The sequence below is a fragment of the Pinus tabuliformis genome, chromosome 8, assembly GCF_031772625.1.
Source record: "Pinus tabuliformis cultivar Carrire ecotype Pingquan chromosome 8, CPIR1, whole genome shotgun sequence".
NCBI classification, from domain to species: domain Eukaryota; kingdom Viridiplantae; phylum Streptophyta; class Pinopsida; order Pinales; family Pinaceae; genus Pinus; species Pinus tabuliformis.
The window spans coordinates 1309339212-1309359646 of record NC_142294.1 but is presented as its reverse complement, the minus strand read 5'-3'; the positions used below and the strand labels follow the sequence as shown (position 1 = coordinate 1309359646).

General features: G+C 37.4%; 1 pseudogene; it reads left to right on the top strand.

Moving 5' to 3' along the window:
* The window catches only part of LOC149240291 (uncharacterized), a 33623-nt pseudogene extending 14618 nt beyond the window's left edge, over window positions 1-19005 (top strand).
* Window positions 19006-20435: the final 1430 nt, after the last annotated feature.

The window sequence follows — 20435 nt, the reverse complement described above, 5'->3', positions numbered from 1 at the left end:
GTTTGTCTTCTGTTTCCCTTTATTGTTAAATTTCTTCGGTCTTAATTCAGGATGAAGCTTCCAGTAATGTGCTTCATCATGGCCCTCTTTGGAACAATTCTTGCACACGAGTTTCTCCCCTTCTTTCTTAACAAAAGCATTTTTCTTCTACTTTCCTTTAGATTTCTTTCCTTTTTCACCACCCTGGAATGGCTTCTTCTTACCTTCTTCTTGTACGTTTTCCCCTCTTGCTTCGAGGTGTGTAGCTTGAACACATACCTCATCAATATTCGTGGGATTAATCATAAGAATGGTGTGTTGAAGATAGTTATGCAAACCTCCTATGTATTTCAACAAATTATCTTGTCACTGCAAGTATACTTCTAGCATAATAACTCTTCTCCTAAACTCCTGAGTATACTCTTTCACATTTTGACCTTTTAACTATCTGGAATTTTTCCAATTCATGATAGATTTTTGCATATGAGCTAAAGGGTAGAATTGTCCTTTTATAACATCAATGAAATTAGACCAAGTAATAGAGATCTTACCATGTTTTTGATCTCGTCTTGAGTTCTTACTTTCCACAAAATGAGTGTTGCACCCTCCATTCTCAATGAAGCCAACTAAATTTTGATATCATTCTCTTGAATATTTTGAATCCTGCAATAGACCTCCAACTGACGAATCCAATCATTAAGCTTCTCTACATTCACTTCACCATTATACATGGGCAACTCAAATTTAACATCAGTTTTAGAAAAGGTGATTTACTGGTTCCTTTCTAAGAATGATGATGAGTATGAGTAAGGGTTGTATTGGTGGAAGAGTGTGAAGATGCTTGTGAAGAAGAAGATGAAGAAGATGGTGGAGAGGGTGGAGGTTTGTCTCCATTCTCATTACCTCCTTTTCCATTACCTTCTCCTGAAGAACCTTCTCCATTGGGAGGTTTGGAACTTTCTCCTTGCAATCTGCTATTCCTCTCTTCATAAAGGACCTTAACCATCTCATTCATATTGAAAAAATCCTTTCTAAATTCCCTTTCATCATCGGTCATGGTAGGTTCTCCTTCATGAGACATGGTCTTTGAAGACTCAACTGCAACTTCTGCAATGTTGTGCATGAAATCCCCCCACAGCATGTTTTGGGGCGCAAAGCCCAAGTTTTGGTCAAATGTATTGTATTGTATGACTCTGGGAATTGTGGGTGTGGAGCGCAAAGTATAGGTTAAGTCATAGGGTTGTCCGCCCTAAATAATGTAATGCAAAGTCATGTCGGCCTACCCATGGTCTGCAAACCATGGGATTGTATAAATAGAGTGAGGCTCTAAGTTGTAAAAAGGAGCGAAAAATAAAGAAGAATATGAATGGATCAAGCATAGGGTAAGAGTTTAAGTGTATTGGGCCGTATTAGTAGGAAGAGGCTCTACAGCTAAGTGTGCAGAGGCCTAGTAGAATCCGCAACTGAGTACGCGGAGCCCTGCAGCTGAGTGCGTAGGGCGGTGTCAAGTCTGTAATCTTGATCGAAGAATAATAAAGAGAAGTTGATTCCTATTTCTGTGTATCTACTTGTGCATTGCCTTCTTTACATTTATACTGTTTTATTTATCGCGCACACTGATATGATTGTTGAATATGCTGTAATAATCATTAGTCTTACACCAATAAGTTAGGTAATCAAGTAATAATAGATCAAATAGCAAGGGACTTGGGTATTATATGGGTTGCACCCCGAGTAGGGCTGCGCGAAAGCAACATCACAGGTTGCGAAGGAATAACAAGTGCGCATAGCGACATGCGCGTAGGGTCCAACCGCTGACCACCAGAAGCTCATCAGACATCCCCAGGGTGCAGAAACCTAGTTCTAGCACCCTCCCATACTACTTCGGCTGAGACCTCAGTCCGCGCTCTGCAGACTGTTGCCGAAAGGGCCAGTAGTACCAGGATTTGCTTGGCTAAATCACCTCTGAACCTGGGTCAAGCCCATACAAGCCAACATGCAACTTGAGGATGTACTGGTGTAGAAGACTTTGGCAACCTTTCTTTTCTTCCACTTGATCCAACTACAGGGCTTTCAACCAACTTCCCTTCTCCTCTTTCGAGTTTTAACTTTGTTAACATGACACAAAACTAGCAAACAATACTCCTTCTTTGCACAAGCAAATCTAGTGAGAAAAAATAAGTTCTTTGATACCAACTTGATCTAAAATGGAGCAGATTAGTAATGCTATGCTAATTCCCCATTCAGAATAAAACCCAAGATGATTATCATTTGCTTATCAAGTGCTCAAGGATTCACCATGTTTGCTTAATTAACTAATTCCATGAGAGTTTCTTATGTAAATGTTATAAACAAATTAACATAAAACATATGCTGAACAACAACAAAATAACAGCAAAGAATATCAAAATACAACACATAACACAAAGATTTGATGAGGAGTTCACTCCTCCTGGGCTATGTCTCCTTGGTCCAACTTCCAATGCTTGGGCCTCTCTATTATGCTCCAAATTACAACAAAAGTGTGTTTACAACACTCAAATGCCTCTCAAACCTGTCTCAATGAGTTCAGAATAGCCAAAACAGCTAGAATTGACTCTTTTTTGTAACCCATTTGGATAAGAACTGAAGAAGTTATGACCTCTCCTAGTTCTCCCACTATTCGTTCTACAAATTGCCCCAAAACCGATAAGAACCCATATTTTCGCTCCAAAATCTGCTAACTGAGCAAGAATTTTGCCGCGCGGCAGGCCATGACCTGTCGGTCGATCTTATCGAAAATCACAATCGACAAGTGCTGCAGGCTTATGATATGTGAATAAAATGGGTGGTTTTTTATTGCGATATCGACAGACCCGACGACACTATAAAATGGAATCGATAAATATATCGCATCTGGGAACTTATCGCAATCAGTGGAGAACCAACGGGTAGTCATAAAATGGGACTTTGTTTTTTTCAAAGTGCAATTTTGATCTGCGATCCATCGCATCGCAATCTGGGTACGTTGGGGGTCGATTTCCGTAGTACTTCCCTTCGCCGATCTGCTATTTGTGATATATCGCATCGCAACCCTTCTCTACTTGAGGGCCGATTCTATAACACCTTTCTACCTGCGACTACAATATGCAGGGGCCAATGGCAGCCTGCCACTTGGCGCATCCTCATTCGTTGAAGACCTTTCCACATCATCCAATCCTACCATGTAGACAAGTCAAACTTGAATTTTGACTTGCTCTAACTTCTGCATACGAGCTCGGATTTTAGTGTCGTTCACATCGTTGGATTCAGAATGATGAGCTCTTTGATTTGAAGCTAAGTTTAACAAAATTATGACACTTTGATTTTTTAGCATAATTTTGAGCACCTGATTAGTACCACGCCAGTTAACTTAAGATTCACTCCCAAATAATTCATGCATGTCAATTTAGATGAAGACCCATTTAAGATTAGAGTTCAGGGACAGTGTACTATCAGTTGTGTAATTTTTCGAGGTATACATATGGTGCATGCAATCAGTTGAGGACCTATTTTTGGATTGTGCAGTTATGGAGAGTGGATTTCCCATTAAATATGGGTTGATTCCTCTAGGAATTACGCAAGTAAGTAGGGGCTTGGTAGGCAAGTAGAATTGGTTAAGTGTTGGCATGAGTTGGCTTGTGAAGTAGAGAGTTAGATTGTACTAGTGCATGAATTGTTCAGGATGAACAAGCATTGTATTTTCTTCTTAGATCTTCTGGTTAATGCAATATAGATAGTCCAAGTTTTTAGTAGTTGCTTTCCCTAGAGAAATATTGTGTTATTTGCGATTGATATTCTTCCTCTTTCTGCTTATTGTTTTCATCGAATAGTTTTGGTTTCCGCTGAGAAGATTAGAGTAGATTCTTGTCTTGTGTTTTAGCATATCACATAAGTTGTTGAATCTACAATAAAAATCTACAACAATAAGTTGTGGAAGCAAACTTTCAAGCACATTGTCATCTTTGGGTAATTGGCCCATACTTGATATTCAAAAAAAACACCATGGTTGACTAAAGAGCCAATTTCATAGTTTTGTCAAAGAAACATGTAGTATTCCTCCAAAACCAAGGTCCATGTAGGAGGCTTTGGATTTTTGAAAAGTTTTGGGTAGTCTTACTTATTTAATGGTTCATTTTTTAGTTGCCAAATAACCATTGTTTGAGCAAATCTTATGGGTGGATTTTACCAACATTTATTTATTTTATTAGAGGAATCGACAAGTAGGCTAGGGTCGATTCTTACTGCTACCACTATATCTCTAGGTGCCTACATATGCCTTTACTGATATGAGTTTTTGCATGCCACCATCATGTTTGGTATCCCTATTATCAAAGGAAATAATTTGTGGTTGGTGTTCCCATGAAGTCTACTTCATAGATATAGTATGGATAAGTTATTATGCATTGTGAGTCTAAATGTTATAGACCCAAGGACTACACTGACATGCTAATTATTATCGTTGAAAAAGCCAAGCCTAAACCGACCAAGTCCATCAACAACAAATTGATATCTTTGTAACAACTTGTTGATATATAATATAGAAAATTGTATTCTCGAAACGTAGGTTAATTGGGGGAATTTGAACCTTGAATTTTATAGTTTACATAATACTTCATATCACAACAATTATTAATTGAGTTGTCCTCGGGGGATTTTATTAAGAAATGAGGACATGGGGTGAGCGTTGATCCACTTATGTGTGCATCGGCCACAAAACTATTTGATATGGTCTCTCTGGGTGCAACCACACATTCAATTGATACCTCAAGGTGCCCCCATGGCCCTAGATTAAACCCTCATTGAAATTGAATCTTATCCAATGTTGAAAAACTCCTTGTTTTCCACCATTGAATCCAACCCCTTTGAACATGATTTTACCAACATAATAAACAATTTAAATATGCTTTCTATATCAAATACAACTTGCTTTACAATAGTGATTTAAATTAACTTCCACACTAAATTCCATAACTTATCTCATTGTGTATCTTTTGCACAAATCTCCTAATTCCAATTCCTTAGTAATGTCAGTCCACTTAATTCATTTTAACTTATAAAATAGTATTATAATTCAAAAAATAGCAAAAAAAAATAGAAAAAAAAATTTGTAAAGCAAACTCTTAAAATTAATAAAATAAAAATAATAAAAACATCCATAAAAAATATTTTTTTATTACTAATAAATTAATTGCAAAATGATTATATTTATTTATTCAATCTTTCACTCGAACGATAAAATTTGATGGGTCTCATTAAATACAACCAAAATGTTTGTTTACTCATCAACATTATTTCTTTGGCACTGTTAATATTAACATTCTTTTGTCTTAGGGTTTGATATGGTTCTTATTTTTCAACTCATTATTTGAAGGTGGATTCACTTTTGTGGGTTGTGAAAGAGTTAGGGATGAGTGTCAAGGTAGGAGGGCTACCCCCTTTCCCAAATATAGTGGCAGGAAAGTCAATTCAAACAGGGGATAAAAGTAACCCTCTGGAAGGAAGTAACCCACTGGGAGAAGTTTTGGGTTTCAATAGTCTCCTATTATTGGCGATAAATGACAAGCGAGTTTACGAGGGCAATGCATTTTGAAAGATCCTCAAAAACCTGGATTTGTAATACCCCCTACGTGCTTGGAGGATCATCGTAAATATATGCGTGATCATGCTTTCATATGTAAATTTATTGGAAATTGGCCTTCTAAGAGAGAATTGGAGAGGCAGATCCAACAAACATGGAAACCTAAGGGTGAAGTAGACTTACAATTGTGGCCCAAGTGTTTCTTTACACTCATTTATGTGAACTTGGAGGATAAAGCTAGGATTTTTGAGGGAGGGCCTCATTTCTATAATAATGCAGGTCTATATATCAAACACTAGGAAGCTTGCTTTAATCCAGATAAAGAGGAATTTTTGGCGGCGCCGGTATGGGTAAGACTTTATTCTCTTCCTATGATTTCTAGATTCCTGAAATTCTAGAAGGTATTGGGCATGCTTTGGGGCATTTTGTAAATATTTCAGAGGTGACTAGGAGGGGTAAGAACATGTCTTACGCTCGTTTATGTGCATATATGAATATTTCACAACCTTTGTCGGAATCTATAGAGTTGGATTACCAAGGTGAGATTTGGACCCAAACACTGGATTACAAGCATGTACCTTTTTGGTGTCAACATTGCCATGTGCATGGCCATTTGTTTTAGGACTTCTCATTGTAAAGGAAGGATCAAACTCTTAGTGGATCAGTAGGAAACGATGGGCTTATGAGGATTATTACAAGATGGTGCACCCAACATGGTCAAAATACACATACCTTGAACTTGGGGGATAAGAATACCTTTTCAACCTTGGAGACAATGGAGGAGGACTTTAACATCTAGGATGACACTCCTATTTCTGATCACACTTTGGAATCCTCGCAAGAAAAGCAACCCCAAAAGTGGAAATTACCATAAGTGGTTATTAATTATGAAGAATATGATTACTTTGATTTACCTAGAATTGAGGAAGTCATTTTGTTGGCAAAGAAAAATTTGGAAGAACTTTCAGGAAAAGAACGAGCTTTGTTTGGCTTTTTGAATGATTGGGCAAAGCAGGACTTAATAGAATTGTCTAAGGAGAATGAGGAGCAGTATGTTGTAATTTTTATTAATTGGAAGACCAAAAGGAAGTAGTCCTCTAGAGAAGGTCAAGGGGTTCATTCTATTCAAGCTTGAAGGAGAAAGGGAAATATATTTTGATGAAGGAATTGTCAAAATATACCAAAAAGAAAGGTCACAAATATAAAAGGGAGACGCTACATAATACATGGGAGGAGTTAGTGAACTCCGACCAAGTTAATGCTATCCCAGAGGTTTTTTCCCCATCAAAAAATATTATCATGAATATTTTATCATGGAACATGAGGGGGTTAAATAGCAAAGGGAAGCAATGATGCCTCAGGGATAGGTCAGGATGGAGAAACCAACAATTGTAATCTTTCCGGAAACTAAACTCCTATGGGAGACTGTTGGGTCCCTATAATACTAGTAATTACCCCATTACTATTGTAGTTGCATCCCTTATTAATATTGTTGTGCCCCTATTATCCCCATATTGTTATTACTGTGCCCCATAGAATCCCTGTATTGTTATTTTTGTGGCTTTATATTATTATTGTTAGGTCGGCTGGGTTATATTGTGACTCCTTAGACTCCTATATATAGAAAGGAGGTTTTGTCATTTGAATCATCCAAGAATTGTTCATTTATGTAATGTAAAGGAGGTTTCCCCCTCGAAGAGGCTAAATTCTAAGGCGTTGATCTATCTTTTCTATCTTTTCTTGAGCTGGTTTCATAACATTTGGTATCGGAGCTTGGGATTCTAGGGTTTCGCTGCTCCAAACAGGTCATCGTGGAATTTTCGCTATAACTTTTTTTCTGCGACGTTTCAGAAGTTGCAAAAAAACCCATTTGAGAATAAATCGCATTGAACCTCGAGTCTGAATTTCAAAGCTTTTCACGCTATATTTGTGTAGATATGATATGAGGAATTTGGTCTTTCTGCAGACTCCTGAATTTCATTCCAAACAGGTGACCTGGGGAAAATTGTCATAACTTTCTCTCTGGGGATCGGATTGAAATTTCGTAAGAAGGTACAGAAATAGGACGGACTGTAGTTTCTTGTATGCATTTTTCAGATCCAAAGGTCGAAACAGTGACTCGTGGCACGTCGTACAAGTTCGCTCTACTGAACTAGTCTATAATCAAGTCACTATGGGAGATTTCGCATAACTCTTCCTTGGAGAATCCAATTTGGGTCAGACTTGTGGCATTGGAAAGAGGACATAGAGGGATACTGCAGTTCACAAATTCAAAACTAGATGATCGGAAAGTACAGAGATACATCAGAGGCAATATCGAGCTCCTACAAAGTGAGAAAATGTGTGTAGATTTTCTTAAATTTTTGCTTAAGCTTGGTTTGAAAATTTATTTTGAAGGAATTCAAAGGGCATAGTAGAGCATTATTATTGGTAACTGATGCCCCGAGGAAAGAAAATGCAAACACCTAGTAAGGAACCTGAAAGCTCTAGCATGACTCATGAAGAAGAGGAAGAAATGCTACATGATATATCAAAATTACAAGAACAAGTGCAACAAATGTCACTGTCACAAAAGCTAACAGAAGCTAAGATAAATGGCGTGGAAGCTAAGATGAATGACATGGAAGCTAAGATGGACAACTTGAAGATAGATTTGAACACAAATTTGAAGACATGCATGGCAAATTTGAAGACAGATTTGACAAATTTTCTACAAGAAATACTTACCAATGGTGAAAAGGTAGTAAAGGAAACTCATGATGCGAACAAAAGAAATGTTAATCATGATTTCTTAGACTCTAATGTGGGATTGAAAACCCACCATATTCCAAAAATCGATATGAGGAAGTTTGATGGCAAGGATCCCGCAACATGGATATTACAAATGGAGCAATTTTTCGATCTCAATAATGTGCAAAACACACAAAAGGTACGTATTGCAATTTTATATTTGGAACCAAATCAGTTTGTATGGTGTCAATGGCTTTGATCTCGTAAACAATTTATCACTTGGGCAATTTTTACGGAAGAATTGATAGCACATTATGAGGATACAAAAAGCAACACTTTTTTTAGCCAATTGATAAGTCTCAAACAAAAGGGTTCAATAATGGAGCACATTGAGGAGCTCCAAAAATTGAACATAAGGGTAAAAGATATTCCAAAGGAGCATAGGATTGATGTGTTCATAGGGAATTTAAAGGATAATATCCAACATGATGTTCGCCTTTGGGAACCTGATTCATTAGAGAAGGCATTCAGGATAGCAAGAAAAATGGAAAGAAAAATTATGGCAACCAGGAAGCATACCACTCACAACTATAAAGATGGAAGTGTGGTTGCTCCTAGTCTTCCACAACCTATAAGGTTGACACCACAATAATTGGAAGAAAAAAGAGCAAAAGGGCTTTGTTACAGTTGTGATAGCAAATACACTAAAGGTCATAAGTGTGCTGAGAAGAAATTATTCTACATAGATTGTGAAGAGGAAGAAGAAAAGGAGCAAAAAAGGTCAAAAGAAGAGGATATACTCCAGGAACAAAGCCTAGATAAAGAAGAAATGAATCCGACCATATCTTGTAATGCATTGGCGGGAATTACCACTCCTCAAACCATCAAGATAGAAGGACAAATCAAGAAGAAAAAGGTACTAGTGTTGATTGATTCAGGAAGTACCCACAATTTTATTCATTGTAAGGTAGCAAAAGAATTGAATTGCTTCTTATACCCAGCACCAGAGTGTCAAGTGATGGTTGCAAATGGAGGAACAATAAATTTCTCTGGAAAGTGCCATAATATCAAGCTATCGATGGGAGAATATGTATTGACTAGCCCAATGCTTTCCATTCCAATGGGAGGTGCTGATGTTGTACTAGGAGTACAATGGCTACAATCCTTGGGTATAATAGCTTTCAATTTTCAAGAACTTTTCATGAAATTTTCCATGGAAGGAAAGGAAGTTGAATTAAGGGGTATTGCAGGGAAACCAGGAAAGATAATTAGCTCTAATGGTATGACAAAGCTTCTAAAAAAGGAACAAAGGGGTGTAATTGCACAATTATGTCCACTAGATGTTTCCACATTGCAATCATCTATTTCTCCAGATCTCCAAAAAGTCTTGGACAATCATTCCAAGGTATTTGAGACTCCGAAAGGTCTTCCACCTATTCGTGATCATGATCATGCTATTCATTTGATTCCAGGAAGTGTTCCTCCAAACATCAAGCCGTACAGATATCCCTATGCCCAAAAGAGTGAAATTGAACATATGGTTGCAAAAATGCTAGAGGCTGGTATAATTCAACCGATTCAAAGTTCTTTCTCTGCTCCAGTAGTATTAGTGCACAAGAAGGATGGATCATGGCGCATGTGTCCGGATTATAGGGAGCTCAACAAGCTCACTATTAAAGATAAGTTTCCCATTCCCGTCATTGATGAATTACTGGATGAATTGCATGGATCAATTTACTTCACCAAGTTGGATCTTCGTTCAGGATATCATCAAATCAGAATGAAGACTGAATAAATTCCGAAAACAACATTTAGAACTCATGAGGGTCATTATGAATTTTTGGTCATGCCTTTTGGACTTACCAATGCACCTTCAACATTTCAAGGTTTGATGAATTCCATTTTCAAACCATTCCTTAGAAAAATTGTGTTACTATTTTTTGATGATATACTAATCTACACAAGTCTTGGAAGGATCATGTTGAACATGTTGATAGGGTGCTACAAATATTGGAGGAGAAACAATTATATGCAAAAAGATCCAAATGTTTCTTTGGAGTACAAGAGGTGGAATATCTGGGTCATATTGTATCTCATGAAGGAGTTAAGGTAGACCCTAGCAAAATTAAAGCCATTAAGGAATGGAAAATCCCCACATACATAAAGCATCTACGAGGATTTCTCGGGTTGACAGGGTATTATCGCAAGTTTGTTAAGAATTATGGGAGAATAGCAGCACCTCTAACAACATTATTGAAGAAAGGCATTTTCATGGACTCTAGAAGCAACAAAGGCCTTCGAACATCTTAAAGAGGCAATGTGCCAAGCACCGGTCTTAACTACACCGGACTTCACAAAAACCTTTATTGTGGAATGCGATGCTTCAGGAAATGGAATTGGTGTTGTTTTAATGCAAGATGAAAGACCCATTGCTTTTGAAAGTCGTCCAATCAAGGGAAAGTTTTTACACAAAGCTATTTATGATAAGGAAATGTTGGCAATACTCCATGCACTTAAGAAATGGCGACCCTACCTAATGGGAAGACACTTCAAGTTAAAAACGGATCATGACAGCCTTAAATACTTTTTAGAACAAAGATTATCCTCTGAAGGGCAACAAAAGTGGGTCACAAAGATGTTGGTTATGACTTTGAAATCATCTACAAAAAAGGGAAGCAAAATGTGGTGGTAGATGCACTCTCAAGAAAGGATGAGGATGTGGAAGCATTGTTGTGCGCCATTTCTATTATCCAACCAGATTGGATAAACGAAGCAAGGGAGGAATGGAAGAATGACGAAGAAGTATGGGCACTTATTCGAAAGTTACAACAAGATTCCAGTACGTCTGATACATTTAGCTGGCAAAATGATTCTTTGTGGTACAAAGATCGCTTATACCTCTGTAAGAATTCCCAACTAAAACACAAGATTCTTATGGAATTGCACACTTCTCCCTTAGGAGGGCACTCAGGATTTTTAAAAACTTACCACAGGGTTAAGAAGGAATTTTTTTTGGGATGGCCTTAAATCGGATATTCAAAAATTTGTGGCGGAATATTTGGTTTGCCAACAAAATAAAGTTGAAACAATTAAGACACCGGGTCTATTACAACCTTTATCCATTCCAAGCCAACGTTGGGAGGAGGTTTCAATGGATTTTATCACAGGTTTACCCAAGTCTGAGGGGAAGAGTGTCATCATGGTGGTAGTTGACAGACTTACCAAGTATGCACACTTTTGTGCATTATCACATCCATTTAAAGCCAGTACGGTTTCTACTGCATTTATGGAAACAATTCAAAAGCTACATGGAAACCCAAAGATTATTGTAAGTGACAGAGATCCCATTTTCACTGGAAATTTTTGGACAGAATTATTTTCTTGTCTTGGTACTCAGTTAGCTCATAGCTCATCTTATCATCCTCAATCTGATGGGCAAACTAAGATAGTAAACAAATGTTTGGAAGGATATCTTCGTTGCTTTGTATCTGATAAACAGACACAATGGGTCAAATGGTTGCCTCTGGCTGAATGGTGGTATAACACTTCCTTCCATACAGCAACAAAAATGACCCCATTTATGGCACTTTATGGATATCAACCACCATCCATCACATCATATTTAAGAGAAAATTCTAAGGTTCATGCAGTGGAACATCACATCAAACATCAACAACAAGTCCTCCAACTCTTAAAGGATAACCTCGTGTTGGCACAGAATAGAATGAAACAACAGGCAGATCAACATCGCAGCGAAAGAAGTTTTGATGTAGGTGATTGGGTATTCCTACGGCTACAACCATATAAACAAATGTCCCTCAAGCAAGCTAAGAAGGATAATAAATTATCACCAAAGTATTATGGTCCTACAAGGTGTTGCAAAAGATTGGTACTATGGCATACAAATTGGAGGTTCCTGCAGCTTCTCGATTGCACCCAGTTTTCCATGTTTCATGTTTAAAGAAGGTTATAGGCGACAAGCTCCCAGTTCAAACAATATTGCCAGAACTTGACGAGGAAGGAAAAATTATATTGGAACCGGAAGCAGTCACAGAAACAAGAACTCGACAACTATGAAATCGATCAATTTCAGAGTATCTTATCAAGTGGAAGAACTTATCCACTGAAGATTCCACATGGGAGGATGAGAATTTTATACAGAAGCATCCAGAACTACTCAAGTGTTGAGGACAACACTTTTTTTGAAGGAGAGGGGCATGTTGGGTCCCTATAATACTAGTAATTACCTCATTACTATTGTAGTTGCATCCCTTATTAATATTGTTGTGCCCCTATTATCCCCATATTGTTATTACTGTGCCCCATAGAATCCCTGTATTGTTATTTTTGTGGCTTTATATTATTATTGTTAGGTCGGCTGGGTTATATTGTGACTCCTTAGACTCCTATATATAGAAAGGAGGTTTTGTCATTTGAATCATCCAAGAATTGTTCATTTATGTAATGTAAAGGAGGTTGCCCCCTCGAAGAGGCTAAATTCTAAGGCGTTGATCTATCTTTTCTATCTTTTCTTGAGCTGGTTTCATAACAGAGACACTACTACCAATTTGTGAAAAATGTTGGAAAGGGTGTCAAATAATGGCTCTCGACGCGTGGGGTACTGTTGGTGGTTTGGCAATTTTGTTGAACTTTTTAGAAGTAGTTTCTTAGGTTTGGATGACCTGTCCACAAATATTAACTAGTAGGTTTCATTATCTCGGAACCAAAGAGCTCGTCTCTTTAAAAGCAATGTATGGTCCTTTGATGGCAGGGCATAAGCTTAATCTTTTGGAAAAAAAATGGCGACTAAGAGGTATGTTATAGATTCAGCGTGGATTGTTGACGGGGATTTCAATCTAATAAGATATATGAAGGAGAAAAAAGGAGGAATTCAAAAATTAGACCCAGAATTGGTCTCTTTTGACAGATTCATTAAGAAACTGCAATTGGTAGATATTCCAACTATAAATGGTCTTTATACTTGGAAAATAGATGAGGAGAATGACACCAAATTGCAAGTTGGTTGGATCGATTTTTCCTCTATGAAGAAGTGTTGCATAAGGATATTTTTGTCGAAGCAACAATATTACCATGTCTTGGGTCTAATCACTGACCGATTAGGCTAGAACTGGATTTGAAGGAAGCTTCATGGAATCACCCTTTTCAATTTGAGAGCCTTTGGTTGTGAGTGTCTGGTTTTGTGGATCTACTAAAAAAATGGTGGTTGAAAATTGTTGTGAGAGGTAAGAACAAAATGCACATGTTCCAATTAAAGCTCAAGGCTTTGAAAACCCATATCAAATTATGGAATAAACGTGATTTTGGAAACATTTTTGAAGAACGAGCTTTATTAGAAGATCATTTGCGAAGGGTTGGACAACACATGATTGTAGAAGGTTGATCTCTTGAACTAATCATAAAGGAAGGTCTTACCCTCCATAAATTGGAACAAAGATGGCACTAGAAGAAATCCTTTGGAAACAAAAATCTAGAGTTCAATGGCTTAAGGAGGGTGAAAGGAATTCTAAGTTTTTCCACAACTTGATGTTACAACATCATCATGATAACTCGATTTTTTCCATTATTGGTGATGATAGGGACAAAAGGCTTTTGCATGCAGAAATTGAAAATGACTTGGTTCAATATTATCATGATATTTTGTCAGAGAATTCCCATAATCGACAATCAACTATTAATTCAATCCTTCACTATATCCATCGAATTATTATTAAGGAACAAAACTTAGCTCTCATCTAACCAATATCGATCCAAGAAGCGAGATGGTTGTTATGGAAATGTCGTGCAATAAATCTCCAGTTCTGGATGGTTTCACCTCAGACTTTTTTAAAGAATGTTGGGGGTTTATAGGTATGGAGATTCATGAATTGGTGGAGGATTTGTGCCAGACACAGTGGTTGTGGGAAGGTCTTAATGCAACATTTTTAACACTTATACTGAAAGATGGACATTCAGAGGAGCTTAATGGCTTTCGGCTTATTGCCATGTGTAATGTGATTTACAAAATAATCTCTACAATAATCGTGAAATTTCTGAAGCCATTACATCCATAGTTAATTTCTTTGGAACAAACTGGCTTTGTAGAGGGACGAAAAATCTTAGATGGTATAATTACTGCATATGAAATCATTCACTCCCTTAGAGCATCCAAATGACTAGGTATGACGATTAAAATGGATTTGTTTAAGGTCTATGATAGAATCAACTGGGATTATTTGTTACAAGTTTTATCTGCTTTTGGGTTTTGAGCGCAATGGATCTCATGGGTAAGTTCTTTTATATCACCTCCCTTTTTCTCTATTTTGGTTAATGGATATGGGTCTTATATCTTCAAATCTTCAAGAGGTTTGTGGTAAGGTGATATTCTATCACCTTCTCTTTTCATTTTGGCCATGGAAGGGCTTCACAGATTTTATAGTAAATTATGTTCAATGGGTCACATTTTTTGGTTACGAATGTTTGGAGAAAATCTATCAATTACACATCAACGATTCATTGATGATGTTGTTCTGTTTTTTCTGCCTACTCTAAAGGAAGTGAAAGGAATATGGTGAATCCTATAGACCACCATGGTGGCTTCAGAACTCTAGTTAATAAAGACAAGACCAACATTTTCTATTTTAATTGTCAAGATTCCATTGAGAGTGATTTGACTTGAATATTGGGATTTTGTGAGGTTTAGTTACCTTCTAAATATTTGGGTCCAGTTGGAAATACCTTTTATCTAGAATATCCTTGAAAGTTAATAATTGATATTTCATGCTCTCAATTTTGCAAGAAGATTGGTTCTTACTAAATCAGTGTTGTAGCCATTACCAAATTATCAACTACTTGTGACACCAATCTCGAAAACATCCTATAATAGGCTTCAACCCTTGTGGTGTGCTTTTCTTTAGAGAGGTTCTACTAAAGCTAGAAAGTAGGCACTTGTAGGTTGGGATACATTGATCAAACCAAAATCTGCTAGTGGATTAGGGTTACGAGACCTTGAACTAGTCAGTAAAGCTTTGGGTATGAAAATTTTGTGGCTTTGGGTTAAGGAGGGTCATGAATTATGGAAGCACATATGGCTCCGTAAGTATGTCCCCATTGGATAAATAGGAGGATCGATTGCGCTTTGATGGTAATATTCCAAGTTCGGGTATTTAGAAGTGGGTGCAAGGTTGTAAGGATGTAGTGAGAAAACAAGCTTTCTAGGATATAAAAGTAGGGGAGACAACTTTTTTTTGGGAGGATGTCTGGTAGCAGTTACCTTCTTTGGATGATAAAGATAGTCTTTGTTCTATTAATTTTTTTACCCACTCATTAGGTGCAGTGAGGGTTGCTAATCAATTATGGCGACGGTGGAAATACAAAGATGATTGGCCTCCTACTTCGACTACACTACCATGGGAGGATCTTAAAAATACACTAGAAGATAGACATATTAGGATTTCTTAGAACGATAATGTTTTATGATGGGTTCAACAACTAATAGGATCCTTTTCTCTAAAAGAGGCTTACTCCTTTATTGCAAAATTTTTGAAAATGGAGAACGTAGTCTTGTGGTCTCGAATATGGGCTAGAATGTGGTGGCCAAAAATTTCTACCCTTTTATGATTACTTGCATGGGGTCGGGGCTTCTTACTTGGGATCGTATTCATAGAAAGGGATATGAGGATCCATCCTTATCTTTTCTTTGCTTACAAGTTGATGAGACGGTAGAACATATTTTTCTTTCATGCTCTTTTTTGGTGGAAATTTGGGATCTCCTTCCTCATATTTTTGGCATGGAGCGTCCATTCTCAAAGAATATTAATATTATGTTGGATCAATGGTACCGCCAGAAATTTAAGAACCCTATTATTTCTCATGATTGGATGCTTGCACTAGGTTTTATTCTTTGGAACTTATGGAAAGAGAGGGTTTTTTAAATTTTTTGCCCAAAGAATCAATCAACTTTGGTGTTCAAGGATTTGATCATATTGAATGTTCGAGAGACCATTCTTGCCTCTCCTTGGTTTACAGATAATTGGCAGGTGAAGGATTCTGAAGCAGTTATCATGAAAAACCTCAATTTGGATTCTTCAATGATCCCTTCTTCACTTCCATCGGCAAAAGCATTTGTCCTTCAATTTCTAACTCCTATTCTCCACCCTTGAGCTCCTTTATCAAGATGAGCTTTGATGGGGCCTCCAAAGGGAACCCAAAAGTTGCAGGTTATGGAGGGATTTTCCGCGATGAAAATTCTCGGCCATTGCAAAAATTTTCGATTTCTTGTGGGATTGCAACAATAATTTAGCTGAAATTTTGGTTGTGGAGAGAGGCCTTATTATTGCTATCCGAGAAGGTTTCCAATTATTGCAAGTGGATGGTGATTCTTAGGTCGTAATTCAATGTATACAAAAACTTTTGAACGAGAAACTTGTTCATAAAATAGTGCATTACTGGAGATTGGAGGATGTCGTTTTTAGTATAAATAGTTTGACACCAAAGTTCAATTACATTATTGCTCATCATACTCGACATGGAGGGAATAGGGTGGAAAATTTATTAGCAAATTTGGGGTGCAAGTGTAAGAACTTTAATTTGAATGAATCACGGCCTTCAAATAATACACATACTGAAATTCATCTTATAAAACATAAGGTGGATGCAAACAAAACTTCTTTGTCTGGATATCTCCCGATGAGAGTGCCATTAACTAGTCCTAAGTGGTTGATGTTTTTGTTGTTACTTATGTACTGAGCGAAGTGGTTGATAGCCTCTCACAAACTTGCTATGTTCTATGGCTTTAGTAACTTTTACAACTTAGATAATCCTTATATTGCTAATCTTTATGTAATCTTGTTTACAAAATACAATATAATATGATATTTTATTTTAAAAAATTATTAACATTTTTATTAATGTTAATATTAAAATGATTAAAAACAGTATTAAAATTATAAAAATTAATGACGCTTAAGAGTTGAAATTCATATCCTCATCCTTTCACATTAAAATGATAAAAAATTGTAGAAAGAGACGAATGCTTGAAGCTTAAATTCCTTTTTCTTTCCTAATACCCTACCTTGCATATGTAACTTATATCTTTCGTGCCCTAATCCCCTTCCCTTTCATATAATAAACAAACATGTGTCTCTCTATACGGATCACACCAATCCTTAACATGTGTCTCTCGATACGGATCACACCAATCCTCTTTGAAGCGATTTGTTCGCCCAGTACTTGGCTTCATCTTTGGGATCTCAGCGTCACTCCCTGGCGGCAGCTGTTGCAGCACCATCTTCACCATTTCTCCGGATTATTTTGTTAAAATTCTCACGACTTTCTACAACTATTGCTGATAAAGACAAGTCCACAAGCTACCCTGAAGGCGATAACACATGCCCCGTTTCAGAATTCTTACTCAACGAATGTGGGTTGTGTCAGTCTGAGCTCTCAACTATCCTTAAAGTAAGGCCATCCTTGGTTGCGACGAGATCAGCTCATAGAGCCCAAAAGGCAGTACAGTTACTGAGAGATTCGGGATTCACAGAGCACCAGGTAAGGAAGACTATTACCAGAAACCCAGCTATTCTTTGTCTCAATGCTGATCGGCAGTTGAAACCCAAGATTGAGTTAATGAAAACATTGGGCCTTTCTGCACAAGACTTGGGAAATGCCATATCCATTGACCCAGACTGCTTAACGGGAGTCTCGAGAAAACTCTGCGTCCCAATATCCAGTATCTTCAAAACCTGTTTGGATCAGAGGCTAATGTCAAAACTGTTTTCAGATTGGTACCTCTTATTCTACTACCTCAACGAAACGGGCCTGAATTTTGGGAAAAGAAATTGAAGCATTTGACAAGTTTTGGCCTCCTTGAAGATGACATCAAGGAGCTTGTTAGGAGGCACCCACTTATATTAAAGCTTCAATGGATAAGGTGCAGAAGCACATGGACTTTTTGATGCATACTGCAGGGTTTCCTGCAAAGTTTATTTTTTCGTATCCTCTGTTAGTGTCTGGTTACAGCTTGGAGCGTAGGATGAAGCCCCGCCACAAGGTGTTGAGTGTTCTCAGTGCAATGCAACCTTCCAAGTGCCCTCCTAGTCTCCTTCCCGCGCTTTGTTTAAGTGAGCGGAAGTTCCTCGAAAAATATGTCCAGTGCAGTCCTCATGCCGAAAAGTTACTTGAAATCTACAATGGCAAGCCTGCCCTCCTCTAAAAGACTAGATATTCGGGTTTCTGTTTTGATCAGGGTTAGATTGTATTGCGTTGCTCTTCACCAAGGGATCATCAGTCTGTTATGATCCAGTGCCGTGAGGCCCACATGAGTAATGAGTGGGAACTAGTATATATAGAAGATAATCACGACACAATCAGTTCCGGTCTGGGATCTTGTTTTGGCCAGTTTTTTGTCACACCACAATCACAATCAACATGCACTATTGAAGTATGCTCAGCTGTGATTGTAATTAAAGGGTACTCAGTTGTAATACAATCACAGAGAATGCATCAGGTAAACAGGTTTTTGAAAGATGAAAAAACTCTCATCACCAGATAATTTGTTTTTGCTAGTAGTTTTGCAACGATCATGCATTGCTCTCTCCCTTTAAAATGTGATGGGATTGATGTGAAATTCTGACTGTTTGAGTCATGGTTAACTTGTAAAAGGAAATATTCAAATCCCAAATGTAGGGACCTTAAATTTGTATGTGTTTCTACAGTACCATGATTTGATTGTTTCCAGATCAGCTATATCTATGAGACTAATCTGGAATTAACACATTTCAAATCCAAGCTAAAAATTGGACACTAGTATCTACACTTTCTCTCTGTGCTTTGTTAATGGTCTCTGTTTCTTTGCTTGGGAAAAAAGTCTGTGGTAATGACTTTTATTACTGCTAGTGGTATCAAAGACCATTCCTAGTGATAATGGAATGTGATCCATTTCAATCACGCCTCTTGTAAAGCAGAACCCTAGCCACTACTCTAAAACACAACTTCTGATGCATGATTGGCTAGGCAAAAAGTCATTGGCACATTCCGTCGTCCCAATGTGGTTGGCTGCTCACTTATCCTTCGTCCTACATTCATAGGAAGTCTGTCAACATTTTGTTACACGTGCCTTCCAAATAGCCACTTGTTTTGGATGGAACCTTACCTCTAGGGAAAGAGGCAGACCAGGTGACTCCCTAGACAGAGGAGGGATGGGAACTATTTATATGTTTGTTTTATAGGGTTTAAACTATTTGTAAATGCTTTCTTGTTGTTTTCTTTATATAATTTTGAGTTTTCAGTGCAACATCTACAGTAAGGTGTGCACATCTAAGAGGATCTGTTGCATAATTGCTTTGCCCCTTGGGATGTTGGCAAGAAGCATTCTAGAAGCCAAATGGATCAGAATCAGCAGCCTCGGATTTGAAAAACTTGGTAAGGAGTTAGCAACCATTATTATAACGCGTTCAAATTTGCTACCTTTTGCCCTCATCACTTGGTTGATCAATTTGCTACTTTTGCCCCTCATCACTTGGTTGATCTTTAGGACCGTTTTTCTGAAATGGTATGAAATTTAATGATGAAATTCAACATTTTAATAAATTCAAAATTTCACCTGTCCAACACTAATCATGCCATCTTTGCTGCCAAGGCTTTTTTTAAGATATTTTCAATTGGTCAAGCTGAGAAAGATAGTGAAGCAAAAGTGAGAGTTTTCATTATAAAAAAGCTCAGGCTTTAGAGTAGGGATATCTTGGGTGAATGCTTGTATGGGGTCTGCTTGGGCCTGAGCCTGTGACGATAGGTTCTTAGGAAAGTGTTACTGTCTTATCTACAGTTAAAGAGTTTATTTTATCAATAATGTTTTTTGAAGATTTCTGTAATCTTGTTCACTACCACGCTTCCCAGTTTCTATAATTGCTTTTGCAATGCTTGTTATGATAATTTTAAGTTAACGTAAAACCAGACCAGTGCTCTAAATTTGTGTTTTGCATAGTAAAAACTATTGTTGTTATAGCTCAATCTACAGCTGTTATAGGTAAATCTGTTGTTGTTATCATAATGTTGTTATTTCAAGAACAAATTTTTATGTACTAGAGATCAGCATGTTGAAAACCATATCTATGAAGTGGACGTCATAGGC